The 19,616-nt window shown below is 46.7% G+C and overlaps 1 protein-coding gene across 1 annotated transcript in view; it reads right to left on the minus strand.

Annotated features, from left to right (window-relative positions):
- Positions 1–19,616, minus strand: part of LOC139582842 (E3 ubiquitin-protein ligase RNF43-like) — a 207,775-nt gene that overhangs the window by 55,420 nt on the left and 132,739 nt on the right. The window lies entirely within an intron of this gene.

A 19,616-nucleotide genomic window follows, 5' to 3' on the forward strand; every position in this document is an offset into this window, starting at 1 on the left:
GCATTCCCCCCGAGTATGCCGATTTGGCAATCGCTTTCTGTAAAAAGAAAGCGACGAAATTACCACCACATCGACCGGGTAGGGATTGTGCGATAGATCTCCAGGTTAACGCTGCGCTTCCCAAGAGTCACGTGTACCCTTTGTCCCAAGAGGAGACGTTGGCTATGGAAACATATGTCGCGGAGTCTCTGGGACAGGGGTACATTCGGCCCTCCATCTCACCCGTCTCCTCGAGTTTCTTTTTTGTGAAGAAGAAGGAGGGAGGTTTGCGTCCGTGTATTGATTATAGAGGTCTAAATGCCATCACAGTGGGGTTTAGTTACCCACTACCTCTCATCGCTTCGGCGGTGGAATCATTTCACGGAGCGCAGTTCTTTACAAAACTGGACCTCAGGAGCGCGTACAGTCTGGTGCGTATTCGGAAAGGAGACGAGTGGAAAACCGCATTTAGTACCACATCGGGCCACTATGAGTACTGCGTCATGCCGTATGGGTTAAAGAATGCTCCAGCTGTTTTCCAATCCTTTGTAGACGACATTCTCAGGGACCTGCACGTGCAGGGGGTAGTTGTGTATATCGATGACATTCTGATCTACTCAACTACTCAAGCCGCGCATGTATCTCTGGTGCGCAAAGTGCTTGGCAGACTGCTGGAGCATGACCTATACGTCAAGGCTGAGAAGTGTGTGTTCTCCAAACAAGCCGTCTCCTTCCTGGGTTATCGCATTTCCACCTCGGGGGTGGTGGTGGAGAGTGACCGCATAAAGGCCGTGCGTAATTGGCCGACTCCAACCACGGTGAAAGAGTTGCAGCGGTTTTTGGGTTTTGCCAACTACTACCGGAGATTTATCCGGGGTTTTGGTCAGGTAGCGGCTCCCATTACCTCACTGCTAAAGGGGGGCCCGGTGCGGTTGCGGTGGTCAGCGGCGGCGGACGGAGCTTTCAACAGGTTGAAGGCTCTGTTCACGGATGCTCCCGTGTTGGCGCACCCGGATCCCTCTTTAGCATTCATAGTGGAGGTGGACGCGTCCGAGGCTGGGGTGGGTGCCGTGCTATCACAGCGCTCGGGTACGCCACCAAAACTCCGCCCCTGCGCTTTCTTCTCTAGTAAGCTCAGTGCAGCGGAGCGTAACTATGATGTGGGGGATCGGGAGTTGTTAGCGGTGGTCAGGGCTCTGAAGGTGTGGAGACACTGGCTTGAGGGGGCTAAGCACCCTTTTCTCATCTGGACCGACCACCAGAATCTGGAGTATATTCGGGCAGCTCGGAGACTGAACCCGCGTCAGGCAAGGTGGGCCATGTTTTTCACCCGGTTTAGGTTCACGTTGTCCTACAGACCCGGTTCCCAAAACGTAAAGGCTGACGCACTGTCTCGCCTTTACGACACGGAGGATAGGACCACCGAGCCCACTCCCATCATCCCCGCCTCGAGGCTGATAGCGCCAGTGGTATGGGAGGTGGACTCGGACATCGAGCGGGCGTTACGGGCGGAACCCGCGCCTCCTCAGTGCCCGGCGGGCCGTAAGTACGTACCGCTTGGTGTTCGGGACCGACTGATTCGGTGGGCTCATGTCCTACCCTCCTCGGGTCACCCTGGGGTGACGAGGACAGTGGGGAGCCTTCGGGGAAGGTATTGGTGGCCTACCTTAGCTCGGGACGTTAGGGTTTATGTTTCCTCCTGTTCGGTATGCGCTCAGAGTAAGGCTCCTAGGCACCTTCCTAGAGGGAAGTTGCAACCCCTCCCCGTTCCACAACGGCCATGGTCTCATCTGTCCGTGGACTTCCTGACCGATCTTCCCCCTTCTCAGGGAAACACTACGGTTCTGGTAATTGTGGATCGGTTTTCTAACTCCTGCCGTCTCCTCCCGTTGCCCGGTATCCCTACTGCCCTACAGACTGCGGAAGCCTTATTCACTCACGTCTTCCGGCACTACGGGGTGCCGGAGGACATCGTTTCTGATCGGGGCCCCCAGTTCACGTCCCGAGTATGGAGGGCGTTCATGGAGCGTCTGGGGGTCACGGTCAGCTTGACTTCCGGTTTTCACCCCGAGAGTAATGGGCAGGTGGAGAGAGTGAACCAGGAGGTGGGTAGGTTTCTGCGGTCCTATTGCCAGGACCGGCCAGGGGAGTGGGCGAGATACATTCCCTGGGCCGAGATGGCTCAGAACTCACTACGCCACTCCTCTACTAATGTGTCCCCCTTTCAGTGTGTGTTGGGGTACCAGCCGGTCCTGGCACCATGGCATCCGAGCCAGACTGAGGCTCCTGCGGTGGAGGAGTGGGTACAGCGCTCCAAGGAGACCTGGAGGGCCGTCCAGGAGTCCCTTCAACAAGCCACTAGGAGGCAGAAGAGGAGCGCTGACCGCCACCGCAGTGAGGCTCCCGTGTTTGTACCGGGGGAAAGGGTCTGGCTCTCGACCCGAAACCTACCCCCCCGCTTGCCCTGCCGGCAGCTGAGGCCGCAGTGTGTAGGGTCCTTCAAAGTCCTGAGGAGAATAAACGAGGTGTGTTATCGATTAAAACTCCCTTCCTATTATCGTATTAACCCCTCGTTTCATGTGTCTCTCCTCAGGCCGGTGGTAGCTGGTCCCCTGCAGGACGGTGAGGTGCCGGAGGTCCCTCCCCCCCCTCTGGACATCGAGGGGTCCCCGGCGTACACGATACGGGCCATTCTGGACTCGAGACGCCGGGTGAGGGGCCTGCAGTACCTCGTGGACTGGGAGGGGTACGGTCCGGAGGAGAGGTGCTGGGTACCGGTGGAGGACATTTTGGATCCATCTATGTTAAGGGATTTCCATCGCCTCCATCCGGATCGCCCCGCGCCTCGTCCTCCGGGTCGACCTCGAGGCCGGTGTCGGCGCGCTGCGGGAGCCGCGCGTCAGAGGGGGGGTACTGTCACGACTTCAACCGAGGCAGGCTCTCCTTCCCGTTCGGGTGGCGCTCGGCGGTCGTCGTCACCGGCCTACTAGCTGCCACTGACTCTTTTTCCTCCCCCTCCTTATGTGTTTATTTGTATCACCTGTGTTCAGTTAATTGTTAATTAGTGTGGCTTTATTAGTCAGCCAGCCCGGACGCTTCTTTGTGCGGGATTGTTTCATTGTTGCTTTTGGATTTCGGGAGTGGATGTTATTATTGTGGACTGGGTTTGTTTATCGTGTCGTTGGACCGTTGTGTGTGACACCCAGTACGTCCGTGTTGGACATTGTGTTTGCAAGTTGAGTATTAAAAGACTCAACATATTGAAGCTCTGCTGTTCCTGCGTCTGACTTCGCACCTCCCGACACTCAGATCGTTACAAGCACTCACATCTGTAGCCATGAAATGGTTTGAATGGCTGGTCATGCCTCACATCAACAGCATCATCCAAAACACAGTAGACCCACTCCAATTTGCATAATGCCCCAACAGATCCACAGATGAGAAAATCTATATTGCACTGCCCTCTCCCACTTGGACAAAAGGAACACAATGTGAGAATGCTGTTCATTGACTACAGCTCAGCGTTCAACACCATAGTTCCCTCCAAGCTCATCACTAAGGTAAAACACCTCCCTCTGCAACTAGATCCTGGACTTCCTGACGGGCTGCTCCCAGGTGATGAGGGTAGGCAACAACACATCCGCCATGCTAACCCCCAAAACAGGGGCCCCTCAGGGGTGCGTGCTTAGTCCCCTCCTGTACTCCCTGTTCACCCACGACTGCTTGGCAAAGCATGACTCAAAAAGTCATGAAGAGTGCATGACAACACCTCTTCTCCCTCAGGAGGCTGAAAAGATTTGTCATGGGCCCTCAGATCCTCAAAATCTTCCACAGCTGCACCATTGCGAGCATCTTGACTGGCTGCATTACCGCTTGGTATGGCAACTGCTTGGCATCCGACCGAAAAGGCACTACAGAGGGTAGTGCGTACGGCCCAGTACATCAATGGTGCCGAGCTCCCTGCCATCCAGGACCTCTATACCAGGCGGTGTCAGGATGGCCCTAAAAATCCAGCCACCCAAGTCACAGATGAACCAACAGGACCCTGAACAGTGTTTACCCCCAAGTAATAAGACTGCTAAATAGTTAGGTAAAGAGTTAACCAAATATCTGCATTGACCCTTTTTGCACTAACTTTTTTGACTCATCACATATGCTGCTGTTACTGTTGACTATCTGTCACTTTATTCCTAGTATATGTACATATCTGCCTCAACTACCTCGTACCCCTGCACATAGACTCAGTACTGGTACCCTTGTATATAGCCAAGTTATCATTACTCATTGACTCAGCACTGGTACCCTTGTATATAGCCAAGTTATCATTACTCATTGACTCAGTACTGATACCCTTGTATATAGCCAAGTTATCATTACTCATTGACTCAGCACTGGTACCCTTGTATATAGCCAAGTTATCATTACTCATTGACTCAGCACTGGTACCCTTGTATATAGCCAAGTTATCATTACTCATTGACTCAGTACTGATACCCTTGTATATAGCCAAATCATTACTCATTGTGTACGTATTATTACCTTCATTATTACATGTTTACTTTTCTATTATTTCTACTATTTTCTTTCTCTCTGCATTGTTGGGAATGGCCCTTAAGTAAGCATTTCACTGTTAGTCCTCACCTGTTGTTTACGAAGCATATGACAAATATAATTTGATTTGACCTGCACCACCCCAAAGCACAACCTTAGCATGTGGTAAGCTCACACCAGCCCCAAACACAGTTAACCCCCCTTAGACACACCCACAGCCGTCGGTCTGCTCCCCACCCCCTCCCAGTTTACAGTCACCTGCCTTCTATAACCCTCTCCACCCCCACCCAGCACACAAGAACAGTCCTAATTTCATCTGTCAAACTCAGATAATAAAAGACTGGCGGCGGCTCCAGCTCCCAAACCTAAATGACTCAGAAAGGCAGGCATTCCATCCCACTTGTTTTGAAGTGAGTGTAGTGTGTGTGGTACAAAAGGGAGGAATGCACTTCTTCCATTGAGGAGGGAACCTGAAGTATTCCAGCGCTATTGTTCTGCCTCCTACAATAGCAGAGTACAGAAAGGTGTTCTGGGATTAAAGGCTTCTCCTTTACCTTACTAATCTCCATGTTACATAGTCACTCACTCAGTCCCTGGAGTGGCTAAAGTACTGTACAGTAAGGGAAACTTTTGTACTTTTTAGATACAAGAACATGAAAAACGGTTCGGTATTCACATTTTTGTTGCTCTCGGTACTGGTGTCAAAATGTGTCTCACGTAGTATACTGGTTGAGAGGACCAAGTCCCATTATCGCGTGAGTGCACCGTGCCTTTTGCCTGCTCCACTTACTCATTGCTAGAGCACTGGGAGTCTGGTCTGCAACATGTTAGTTCCCCCACTCATTCTCCACAGAAGTTAACACACTTCAATAATGCAAAACGGCATGTAGAAATGTTAATTACTGTTCACAAAAAACAATGTCCATACAGTGTCCATACACATAACACACACACACACACACACACACGGATGCAGGCATGCACGCACACACACACGCGAACAGACACACACACACACCTTCCCTCTCGCCCACAGTTATTTATTCCTAGGTTGTATGGACTCTCCCTGTGCCCAGGAGGTGAACTCTTTCTGGGACGATCCCCTCTCTCTTCCCTCCTAGGTTTCTGTTTACACTCCTCTCTCCTAGCATTTCACATCCACACAACAGCAAAAACCTCAGTGAGCCATTTGCCACTAGGCAAATACACATACAGTATGAAGTGACAAGTGGAAGCCTCCTCTTCAAGGTGAAAGAGTCACTGCTCATTTCTATTATTCCAGGTTGTATCCCATTTAAAAAGAAAAGAACAACACCAACTTTTTTGTTGAAAATGTCTAATTAAAGAAAGAAATTAGAGGCCAGGCAGAGAGAGAACTTTGCTTCTTTATTTTCATGGAGCTGGGGTTGGCTGACTGGCTGTGTGCTCTGTGTTTATTCGCCACTTGATGCAGCCTGAGAGCTGAGGACAGAGCAGTAGATCCAACAGATCGATGGAGGGAGGGTGAATGGAGGCTAACAAGCTATTGGGATGCAGAGATTAAAGCAGATTTACTCTCTCGTCTCTGGGTGAGCCACAGAGGACCTCTGTATTTCAAAACAAATATATATGGTGCAGAAGTCATTCTTATAGAGACTTTAGCAGTTTGCATAATGTGTGAATATGAAATACACAAAAAATTGACCGTTCAAATCTAGAATCAGTGACTAAGGGTACTGTACGTGTAGTAGAGCCTAAGTTTATGTATTTATTTATATAATTTAGGCTAGTAGTAGGGCCTCAGTGACATCACCCACCGCCGCTCTGTCCCCCCTCTAGTAGTATCCGTTGGACCAATCCCACGGGAATGCACTCCCCAGTCTCCGTGGCGACAACAGAAGACTTATCGCCTGGCGCGCCTGGCCTTGGACTTTAAACACAGCAGATGCTTCACGGTTAGCCTACGACAACTGGCTCCTTTTTCTCAGTGACAAGGAGCTAGCCTAAAGCAGTGACTGAAATGTTGTCTGTGTGTCTGTCTGTTAGAAATAGGTTTGAATAGTATTTTTAATAGTTTCATACTGTGCTTGATTGAGCTTGCTGTTGCAATGGGCCCCAAAGAGCCCCAAAAGTGGAAACCGCGCCCATGTGGCACTCCAGGCAGACTAAAGCAAATGCTCAAGGATTTGAAAGATTTGAAATAGTATTTGAATTCAGGACTGCCGTCTGTTTGTCAGAGCAGAAGAGCCCCTCTTTCTGTATCGCTGATGTCATCTATTCTCTATCTATTCTAGATTGCCCCATCACCCATATCGGTTATTCTATGGTCATCACAGATCTCACACTCGAAAGCTCAGTCCCAAAAACATTCAGTGGAGAGAATCAAAACAAGAGATGCCAGCCGGTTTGATTGCTGTAGGAAAAATGACATAGAGGCTACAGTAGGTAGGTGGAACACTAGGACGAGACTATGCAACAAGTAAGTGGGTGCCGCAAAGTACAACTAACCTGATTTAAACCTAGGCACAGCTTCAGCAACGTATGGTACATCGACAATATGAAATGTAGCTAGTCCATTCCTCGTGGAAATTTAGTACACTGCAAAAAACTGAAAGTGTAGAGTAGTGAAGTGTATTCCAACTGCAGCAGTGAAACGGAAGATCATAGTATTGTAGTGAAGTTGAACCTTTCCATAGAATAGCGCTTGTCAGAGTGTGGAGGTCAGAGGTCGGAGTGGAGGTCAGCCCTGACAAAAAAGATGAAGACAGAACCACCACTAGAGAAAGAAAGAGACTGACCTCAGTCACAACACTGAAAGCCACGGCTCGGGGCCCAGGCTAACTCTACTTTGTTCCTTCCTCCACATTGTTTGAATACTTTTTTATTTCTGGCACTGTGGAGTCAGAGAGCTTGCTCTGGAGGAGACTGCTGCTGATGTTGGCAGGGTGTGTGTGTGTGTGTGTGTGTGCTGTGTGAGGTTTGTGTGTATGCGTGTGTGTGTTTGTGTGTGTGGTTTGTGTGTGTGTGTGGTGAGTGTGTGGAGTGTGTGCGGTACGTGTGTGTTTGCGGTATGTGTATGGTATGTGGGTGGTATGTCTCTGGTATGTGTGCGTTTGTGTGTGTGTATGTGTGTGTATGCTGGTGGTGAAGGGCAGGGAGGGGAGGCCACTACAAAGGTTCCCATTGTTTTCCTTCATCAAAAGCCCTGTGAGCGTCGCCCGCGCGTCCCTCATAATATCATCCCGTAAACGTAATGGACCGGGAACGATGGAGGCCACTGCCTGGATCGGGAAAATACCACCATTTGGTAAATCCCACCACAACTCTATCCTCCTGATTCCTGCTTACAAGCAAAAATGAAAGCAGGAAGCACCAGTGACTCGGTCTATAAAAAAGTGGTCAGATGAAGCAGATCATCTACAGGACTGTTTTGCTATCACAGACTGGAACATGTTCCGGGATTCTTCCGATGGCATTGAGGAGTACACCACATCAGTCACTGGCTTTATCAATAAGTGCATCGAGGACGTCGTCCCCACAGTGACTGTAAGTACATACCCCAACCAGAAGCCATGGATTACAGGCAACATTCGCACTGAGCTAAAGGGTAGAGCTGCCGCTTTCAAGGTGCGTGACTCTAACCCGGAAGCTTACAAGAAATCCTGCTATACCCTGCGACAAACCATCAAACAGGCAAAGCGTCAATACAGGGCTAAGATTGAATCATACTACACCGGCTCCGAACATCGTCTTATGTGGCAGGGCTTGCAAACTATTACAGACTGCAAACGGAAGCACAGCCGCGAGCTGCCCAGTGACACGAGCCTACCAGACGAGCTAAATCACTTCTATGCTCGCTTCGAGGCAAGCAACACTGAGGCATGCATGAGAGCATCATCTGTTCCGGATGACTGTGTAATCACGCTCTCCGTGAGTAAGACCTTTAAACAGGTCAACATACACAAGGCTGCGGGGCCAGACGGATTACCAGGACGTGTGCTCCGGGCATGTGCTGACTAACTGGCAGGTGTCTTCACTGACATTTTCAACATGTCCCTGATTGAGTCTGTAATACCAACATGCTTCAAGCAGACCACCATAGTCCCTGTGCCCAAGAACACAAAGGCAACCTGCCTAAATGACTACAGACCCGTAGCACTCACGTCCGTAGCCATGCAGTGCGTTGAAAGGCTGGTAATGGCTCACATCAACACCATTATCCCAGAAACCCTAGACCCACTCCAATTTGCATACCGCCCAAACAGATACATAGATGATGCAATCTCTATTGCACTCCACACTGCCCTTTCCCACCTGGACAAAAGGAACACTTATGTGAGAATGCTATTCATTGACTACAGCTCAGCGTTCAACACCATATTACCCTCAAAGCTCATCACTAAGCTAAGGATTCTGGGACTAAACACCTACCTTTGCAACTGGATCATGGACTTCCTGACGGGCCCCCCCCAGGTGGTGAGGGTAGGTACCAACACAACTGCTACGCTGATCCTCAACACTGGAGCCCCCAGGGGTGCATGCTCAGTCCCCTCCTGTACTCCCTGTTCACCCATGACTGCATGGCCAGGCACAACTAAAACACCATCATTAAGTTTGCAGACGACACAACAGTGGTAGAACTGATCACCGACAACGACGAGACAGCCTATAGGGAGGAGGTCAGAGACCTGGCCAGGTGGTGCCAGAATAACAACCTATCCCTCAACGTAACCAAGACTAAGGAGATGATTGTGGACTACAGGAAAAGGAGGACCGAGCACACCCCCATTCTCATTGACAAGGCTGTAGTGGAGCAGGTTGAGAGCTTCAAGTTCCTTGGTGTCCACATCACCAACAAAGTAGAATGGTCCAAACACACCAAGACAGTCGTGAAGAGGGCACGACAAAGCCTATTCCCCTCAGGAAACTAAAAAGATTTGGCATGGGTCCTGAGATCCTCAAAAGTTTCTACAGCTGCAACATCGAGATCATCCTGACTGGTTGCGTCACTGCCTGGTACGGCAGGCAGTGACGCTCAGCCTCCGACAGCAAGGCACTACAGAGGGTAGTGCGTATGGCCCAGTACATCACTGGGGCTAAGCTGCCTGCCATCCAGGACCTCTACACCAGGCGGTGTCAGAGGAAGGCCCTAGAAGACCCCAGCCACCCCAGTCATAGACTGTTCATTTTTAGGTTGCAGAGAGGTTCTGAGAACGTTTTACTATGGTTCCCTCAAAGTTTTTCTGGGAGGTTTTATTAACGTTCTGAGAACAGAAATTATAGGTTATTTGAAGGTCATAAAATAACATTCTGAGAACATGTTTAAATAAGACTTTTAATAACACTGCTACAGTAGCTTAGTTTGGGTAAACTGTTTTGAACTATAAGCACAGAGGACACATGGAAATTAATTTGCTTAGGTATTAATAATGCAAACACATATTTTTTTATGGTGGCACTGCATCAGTGAGATTCAAACCTATAATCCTCTGTGCTTAGAAATAGTCTACTGTGCCAGCAGGATGGAACTAGCATGCAATGTTTTTTTTTACAAAGCTGCATACAAAGCTGTTCATTTTAGTCTATTCAAACAGACCCCAATTCAAAGGAAACAAGCACTCATTAAAAGGACATTTCTAAAATGTGCAACTTTATATTCATCATCTCCAGCACCACCCCAACATCAACATATGTGAAGATTGCCTACTACTTGCCTACTACTTGGTTGATGATGTTACTGGAAACACTTATCTTCCTCTATCTTTTTACTACAAAACATAGAAACGAGCAATTTTCACATATACCATATATACAAAAGTATGGGGACACGCCTTCACGTTTGTAGATTCGGCTATTTCAGCCACACCCGTTGCAGACAGGTGTACACAATCGAGCACACAGCCATGTAATCTCCATAGACAAGCATTGGCAGTAGAATGGCCTTACTGAAGAGCTCAGTGACATTCAAAGTGGCACCGCCATAGGATGCCACCTTTCGAACAAGTTCGTCAAATTTCTGCCCCGGTCAACTGTAAATGTTGTTATTGTGAAGTGGAAACGTCTAGGAGCAACAACGGCTCAGCCGTGAAGCGGTAGGCCACACAAGCACACAGAACGGGACTGTCGAGTGCTGAAGCTTGTAAAAATCGTCTGTTTTCGGTTGCAGCACTCACTACTGAGTTCCAAACTGCCTCTGGAAGCAAAGTCAGCACCGTTCGTCGGGAGCTTCATGAAATGGGTTTTCATGGCCGAGCAGCCGCACACAAACCTAAGATTACAATGCGCAATGCCAAGCGTTGGCTGGAGAGGTGTAAAGCTCACCGCTATTGGACTCTGGAGCAGTGGAAACGCGTTCTCTGGAGTGAGGAATCATGATTCACCATCTGGCAGTCCAAAGCATACCAGGAGAACACTACCTGCCCGAATGCATAGTGCCAAATTTAAAGTTTGGTGGTGGAGGTTTAATGGTCTTGGGCTGTTTTTCATAGTTCGGGCTAGGCCCCTTAGTTCCAGTGAAGGGATATCATAACGCTACAGCATACAATGACATTCTAGATGATTCTGTGCTTCCAACTTTGTGGAAACAGCTTGGGGAAGGCCTTTTCCTGTTTCAGCATGACAATGCCCCTGTGCACAAAGTGAGGTCCATAAAGAAATGGTTTGTTGAGATCGGTGTGGAAGAACTTGACTGGCCTGCATAGAGCCCTGACCTCAACCCCATCGAACACCTTTGAGATGAATTGGAACGCCGACTGTGAGCCAGGTCTAATCACCCAACATCAGTGCCAGACCGTAGTAATGCTCTTGTGGCTGAATGGAATGTTCCAACATCTAGTCTAGTGGAAAGCCTTTCCAGAAAAGTGGAGGCTGTTATAGCACCAAAGGGGGACCAACTCCCTATTAATGTCCATGATTTTGGAATGAGAGGTTCGACGAGCAGGTGTCCACATACTTCAGGTAATGTAGTGTATGTTGATGTTGGGGTGGTAATGCAGATCAATATGTTTTTTGTTCTTTTAAATGTCCCTTTAAAAGTTCTTCGGGATAGGGGGCAGTATTTTCACGTCCGGATGAAAAGCGTGCCCAAAGTAAACTGCCTGTTACTCAGGCCCAGAAGCTAGGATATGCATATGCATGGTAGTATTGAATAGAAAACACTCTAAAGTTTCTAAAACTGTTAAAACAATGTCTGTGAGTATAACAGAACTGATTTGGCGAGAACTGATTTGAAGAAACCTCGAGCACAATCCATCCAGGGCAAAAAAAGTTTGAGGTCATTGTGTTTTCCAATGCTTTTCTATGGGAAACCTGATTTATTAGGGCCCAGATTGCAGTTCCTATGGCTTCCACTAGATGTCAACAGTCTTTAGAAGTTGTTCAATGTTTTTCTTTTGAGAATTGAAGAAGTAGTCCTATTCTTTCTATGTGTCAATCAGAAGGTCTCTAGTCTTTTGGTGCGCGGAAACAAGAGTGCGCTCTGTGTTGTTTTTCTTTGGTATTGGGAACGGTTTATCCCATCTTAAAATGTATAGATAATTTACATTTTAGGGTTCCTGAGGTTGAATTAGAAATGTTTGGCCCAAGTTTACACGTAACTTATTAGATACTTTGTAGTCATGTTGGGCGAGTTGGAACCGGTGTATTTCTGAATCAAACGCGCCTAATAAATGGACATTTTGGGGATATAAAGAAGGAATTTATCGAACAAAACGACCATTCATTGTGTCACTGAGACATTTGGGATTGCAGAAAGATGAAGATCTTTAAAGGTAAGGCATTTATTATATCGTTATTTCTGACTTTTGTGTCGCACCTGCCATGTTGAAAAAAGATTTTCATGTATGCGGGGCGCTGTCCTCAGATACTCGCATGGTGTGCTTTCGCCGTAAAGCCTTTTTGAAATCTGACACAGCGGCTGGATTAACAAGAAGTTAACCTTTATTTTGATGTATTACACTTATATTTTCGTGAATGTTGAATATTTATATTTCTGTAGTTTGAATTTGGCGCTCTGCGATTTCACCGGATGTTGTCAAATCTATTGGAGCGGGATTGGAGCGTTAAGGGATGGCCAGCACACCTGAACACACTTAACAAGATAGAGTATAGAGAGAGATTTATTGACGCTGAGAACAGAATGTACACTGAACAAAAATATAAACGCAAACGCAACAATTACAGTTCATACAAGGAAATCAGTCAATTGAAATAAATTCATTAGGCCCTAATCTATGGATTTCAAATGACTGTGAATACAGAATTGCATTCGTCGGTCACAGATACCTTAAAAAAAAGGTAGGTGCGTAGATCACCATTTGCCTCATGCAGCGAGACCTCCTTCGCATATAGTTGATCAGGCTGTTGATTGTGGCCTGTGGAATGTTGTCCCACTCCTCTTCAATGGCTGTGAGAAGTTGCTTGATATTGGCAGGAACAAGAACACGCTGTCGTACACGTCGATCCAGAGCATCCCAAACAAGCTCAATGGGTGACATGTCTGGTGAGCATGCAAGAACTGGGACATTTTCAGCTTCCAGGAATTATCATGCTGAAACATTGAGGTGATAGCGGCGGATGAATGTCACGACAATGGGCCTCAGGATTTTGTCACAGTATCACTGTGCATTCAAATTGCCATCGATAAAATGGAATTGTGTTCGTTGTCCGTAGCTTATGCCTGTCCATACCATAGCCCCTCCGCCACTATGGGGCACAATGTTCACAACGTTGACGTCAGCAAACCGCTCGCCCACACGACGCCATCTGCCATCTGCCCGGTGCCGCTGAAACCGGGATTCATCTGTGAAGAGCACACTTCTCCATCGAAGGTGAGCATTTGCCCACTGAGCTCGGATACGACGCCGAACTGCAGTCAGGTCAAGACCCTGGTGAGGACGACGAGCACGCAGATGAGCTACCCTGAGACAGTTTCTGACAGTTTGTGCAGAAATTATTTGGTTGTGCAAACCTACAGTTTCATCAGCTGTCCGGGTGGCTGGTCTCAGACTATCCCTCAGGTGTAGAAGCCAGATGTGGAGGTCCTGGGCTGGAGTGGTTACATGTGGTCTGTGGTTGTGAGGCCTGTTGGACGTACTACCAAATTCTATAAAATGACTTTGGAGGTCGGCTTATGGTAGAGAAATTAACATTCAATTCTCTGGCAACAGCTCTGGTGGACATTTCTGCATTCAGCTTGTCAATTGTACGCTCCCTCAAAACTTGAGTGGCTTTTTATTGTCCCGGCACCAGGTGCACTTGTACAATGATCATGCTGTTTGGTTGACTTGTTGTGCTTAGTAGTTATAGTTGTGCTAGCAAGATAGCTAGCTAGCAGTTCTCAGCTGTTAGCAGTTTCTTACTGGTGATAAAAACAGATGATTGCCATAATTCTTCTGAGTCACTACTGAATTATTTAATGTAACAAATCAAACATTAAAATACAGTTATATAAGGTAAAGTAAAAATCCAAACCAATCTGTGAATGAATACCAGTAGATTTTTTACGGTTTACCACCCAGCCCTAACACACGCATACACACGCACACACACACAAACGCACATTGGGAGAGCAGAAAAGACACCTGAAAGAAAGCCACAGAGACAGAGAGGAGGTTATATATGAATGTTGCAGTTGCCACAGAGAAAGAATGATGGTGATAGGCATTGCCTAGGGTGAAAACTAACGGCTTGAACAGTTCATATCAAACAGCTCCAGGTAAAAGCAGGGAGGGGGCATTAAGGGGGGTTGTCAGTCAGTGTTTAGTGCTTCACTATCCAGTCACTATCAGACAGACTAGTCAGCTAATTAGAGTAGAGTAGATGAATGAACCATAAACTATATTAGTCTGCCTCAAAGAAGTGCCCCCCAGCTTGATATATCGGTTGACATGCCAGGAAAAGGAAAGGAGAAGAAGAGGGGCCACTCTTTACCTTGACCCCTCACTTTCAAAGACATAAAAAGTGAAAAACAGATAGCAAAAAGGCTGACATCTGGTTTCCATCTATTCATATAATATGAAAAGCTCATTTGCATGAAAAGCTCTCAAACAAGTTACAAATCTCCGTGGTCAAAAATGTTGTTCTATATTCTTTGTTTTGCAATGCTTCAAAGGAACTGAACGTGCTTAAATGGATTCTGCCCAGAGCTGCAGGGGCCCCGGCGCAGCCAATGGATCAGAGGGACAGAGAGACAGGAATCTGGGGGAGAGCTGAGAGGGAGGCCAGGTGCTGCTCTGGCCTGGGTGCCCCAGAAACAGGGATGGGAAATGGGCCTGGGATGGAAAATGGGAAGGGCTGCCAGTGTGGGTCCACTCACTGTGGGAACACATCTCTGGGTCCAGGGAGAGATTGAAGACACACAGTATTAAGCTATGCGGCATGTCCTGATATAATCAAATGTGGGTAGTCCCAGACTCAACACTTTTGAGCTGAGTACTGAATATTATTTTATTGTCACTTACAGATCTAGACTAATGGAACTGATTCAGACAGCCACAAAAGACAGACAGACAGCCTTTTGCATTTAAACCCTCAAAGCTTCAGATCGGCCCCTTTTCCAGATGTTCTCAAGAGCTTTCTGCTCTTGATTCTTCTCCCCTGAGATATAAACATTTGACTTCTTAGCTACTGAACGAAAACAGGCCAAGAAGCAAAGCAGGCCACACGTTTCCACTCCAACCCCCGCTCAGAAACCACCATGCAGGCAGGAACAGCCTGGGGTCAGTGTCACCCTCTGTGTGTATGTGTGTCTGTGTGTGCAATCGGTCTTCAACGAGGTCTGGAGGACCGCACTGACATTGTTTTATATTTCCATGCCATCAAAATATGCAAAAAAATGATCCTCTATCCATCATTTTTGGAATCTTTAATGCTGCCTGACTGTCTAGTGATTATTAGCGAGCTGGAAAGTCTAGAAACTATATGAATGTAGGCCCTTTATTCTACATAGTTTAGATTTGGTTTTAGTCATTTTAAAATGTATTGAGTTCGTTCACCCCCCCACACCGTATGTTTGACACGACTGGTTTAGACTTTCGGAATATTATCACAGTTTGTCCTATCCAGCCCCACTGTGAGCTAGTTATATTCATTACAAACGGAACTTCCGTAGAATGTTTAGACCACGGCCTACTGGCTGTTTTGTGATATTTGCTGGGAATTCTTTTCAGCCGGAGTTTAGCATTGTTCAGGGCGTAGTTTGAGACTGAGCAGGTGGGTCCTTGCATAGCAGTTCATTCTGGGTAAAAAAGCAGGGCTTTTGCCTATGTCAGTGTCAGCCATTTGATGTGGTGAAAAGCTGTGGGGAAATCCTGAACCAGACATTTGCATGAAGAGAACGGTTTACAAATGCAAATGGGGAGAAATCTGCATTTGAGGCTAACATGGATATGAATCTGTGTCAGCAACACCGGCATAGATAGTCTTTAACTATGGGTGTGCAGTTCCAGGAGATTGAGATTGATGGGACACCTAACTCATGCCCCACAGTCCTACAGTAGGCTTACGTACCTCCTACATTCTGGATACATAACGGAAAAAGACAGGGGCAGCCAGACCAGCTGCACAGCCAAATAGCATGTATGCTCTGTGGCTTAAAGTAAAGTATCTCTTTCTCAAAAGGAAGAGATGTTTACTACAGCAGAGCGCCATCCTTAAGAGATAAAGCCTGATCGTAATGAAACATTTGGCATTCTCTCAACTCAGCACTCGACTTCAAAAGCTCTGCTCAAAATTAATTGTGAAATCCAAGCCACTGAAGAAAAAAAAAGCTTATAGAGGTCATTTGGGGGAAAAGTCACCACAAATCAGGAATCTAGCACATCCCCAGGGTGCACAGCGTCTGTTGCCAGGGATAGGAGCCCTCTAGAAAAAAAACAAAATGAAAAAAGACTACAATGAAACCTTATCCCCCAAGGTTTGTAGCTGCTTCACTTTGTTTGCTTAAAGGTCTATTCTGAACGGTGTGTGATGGTGGTGGGTGCAACATGAAGCCTAGCTCTGTGGCCAACCGACCAACGTCCTGTCTGTGTATCTATCTATCTATAGATCTGCCTGCCGGCCAGGCTGCTGTAGCAAGGCTGCACTGTAAACAAATGACATCCGACTGGAACATGGGCTATGGCTGCTGGGAGACAGACTACACAAATGTGGGCTAACAAGCAGGCTAATGTATATTATCTATCTATAACATTTCATTTAGATTGTAGGAAAGCATCTTCATGTAAACAAACTGATCATTCTACACAACTACACAGGCAGATGTTGGCTAACACATACTTGTATTCCTGTTTGTTTAGCCAACATATACCTGTCCAAATAAAATTGTATAGATAGATAGATATTATCTATACCTATTGATCGCAGATGTAAACCTAAAACCCCATTAATTCAGCCATGAAGAAGAGAAGTGCTTAGCACCAAACCCCCCCATGTCTTTAAATTCATAACATACCAACATGCAGCAATTCTTTCTTGTCTTTTTTGAGCATAGATTGTGGACTTCAGGAAACAGCAGAGGGAGCACCCCCCTATCCACATCAATGGTACCACAGTGGAGAAGGTGAAAAGCTTCAAGTTTCTCAGTGTACACATCACTGACTATCTGAAATGGTCCACTCACACAGACAGTGTGGTGAAGTAGGTGCAACAGCGCCTCTTCAACCTCAGGAGGCTGAAGAAATTTGTCTTGGCCCCTAAGACCCTCACAAACTTTTACAGATGAACAAATGAGAGCATCCTGTCGGGCTGTATCACCGCCTGGTACGGCAACTGCACCGCTCGCAACCGTAGGGATCTCTGCCTAACGCGTCTCCTAGAGATGAACGTACTTTGTGCGAAAAGTGCAAATCAATCCTAGAACAACAGCAAAGGAACTTGTGAAGATGCTGGAGGAAATAGGTACAACAGTATCCATATCCACAGTAAAAAGAGTCCTATATCGACATAACCTGAAAGATTGCTTAGCAAGGAAGAAGCCACTGCTCCAAAACCGGCATTCAAAAGCCAGACTACGGTTTGCAACTGCACATGGGGACAAAGATCGTACTTTTTGGAGAAATGTCCTCTGGTCTGATGAAACAAAAATAGAACTGTTTGGCCATAATGACCATCATTATGTTTGGAGGAAAAAGGGGAAGGCTTGCAAGCCGAAGAACACCATCCCAACTGTGAAGCACAGGGGTGACCAGCATCATGTTGTGGGGGGGCTTTGCCTCAGGAGGGACTGGGGCACTTCACAAAATGGATGGCATCATGAGGAAAGAATATTATGTGGATATATTGAAGCAACATCTCAAGACATCAGTCAGAAAGTTAAAGCTTGGTCGCAAATGGGTCTTCCAAATGAACATTGACCCCAAGCATACATCCAAAGTTCTGGCAAAATGGCTTAAGGACACCAAAGTCAAGGTATTGGAGTGGCCATCATAAAGCCCTGACCTCAATCCTATAGAAAATGTGTGGGCAGAACTGAAAAAGCATGTGCGAGCAATGAGGCCTACAAACCTGACTCAGTTACACCAGCTCTGTCAGGAGGAATGGGCCAAAATTCACCCAACTTATTGTTGGCTACCCAAAACGTTTGACCCAAGTTAAACAATTTAAAGGCAATGCTACCAAATACTAATTGAGTGTATGTAAACTTCTGACCCCTGGGAATGTGATGAAAGAAATAAACGCTGAAATAATGGCTAGGGTGGGCATTCTAGTTTCTTTATTTCGATGTTTTCTATTTCTTTGTGTTTGGCCGGGTGTGGTTCTCAATCAGAGGCAGCTGTCTATCGTTGTTTCTGATTGAGAACCATACTTAGGTAGCCCTTTTTTCCACCTGTCTTTGTGGGAAGTTGACTTTGTTTAGGGCACATAGCCTTTGAGCTTCACGGTTTGTTTTTGTAGTGTTTATTGTTTTGTTCGGCGTCATTTTGATTAAAATACGCTCACCACGCTGCACCTTGGTCATCTCCTTTCAACAGCCGTGACAAATAAATCATTCTCTACGATTATTCTGACATTTCACATTCTTAAAATAAAGTGGTGATCCTAACTGACCTAAGACAGGGAATTTTTACTAGGATTGAATGTCAGGAATTGTGAAAAACTGAGTTTAAATGTATTCGGCTAAGGTGTATGTAAACTTCCGACTTCAACTGTACATAGACATGGAATAACTGGTCACTTGAATAATGGAACACCAGTCACTGTAATAACGTTTACATACTGCTTTACTCATTTCATATGTATATACTGTATACTATTCTACTGTATTTTAGTCAGTGCCACTCCGACATTGCTCGTCTTAATATTTATATATTTCTTAATTCCATTCTCTTACTTTTAGATATGTGTGTATTGTTAGATACTACTGCACTGTTGGAGCAAGGAACACAAGCATGTGACCAATACAATTTGATTTGATAACTGCTAGCTTGCTAGTAACTGCTAGCTTGCTAGTAACACATGTAACATGTAACAACAATAGCAACATGGGTAATTAGCGTTATCTGTGTCTATGGCCGTATTTGTATCTGTCCTGGAGAGACGTGGAGCAGCAGGTGTCCTGGCTCAGCACCTGGCCTTACTACCCTGGCCCAGGATCCTGGGTACGACCAGTGACAGCTGTGGCCTCAGTGACTCACATCCAGCGCCAGGAAGCATGGGGCTCTCTGCCACATCCCCCCCCCCCCCCACCCCTGCCACATCACATCCCTTTACGCTGAGAGATCACAGCCATGGCAGCATAACTTCCTCACAATCACATTCAATGCCAGCCAACATTCTACATTCTACTAACTCAAGACTGGATCCTTAAAGCACCGTGGATCTAAGAGTGGACAGTGCGCCAGAAAAAAAGGCAGGGGAAAAGGTGTAGCACTCCGGCTCTCCTCCATTCAAATGGATAAGGTAATCTTTAACAAGGACAACTGCCTGGTTCCAACCAAGATATGCACAGTAAACAAACAGAAAGAAATAATAAACAACCATTGTATGCTACACAGTAGAGAACATTTCAATGTTGTATGGCACAGAGTTACAGTAGGTTACAGAGCCCCAAGGAATTTTTGGGGAGGGTAGATAGTGATGGGGGAAAGAATCTATGCAGTTACATATCG

This window comes from Salvelinus alpinus, chromosome 1 (genome assembly GCF_045679555.1).
Source record: "Salvelinus alpinus chromosome 1, SLU_Salpinus.1, whole genome shotgun sequence".
Classification (NCBI taxonomy): Eukaryota; Metazoa; Chordata; class Actinopteri; order Salmoniformes; family Salmonidae; genus Salvelinus; species Salvelinus alpinus.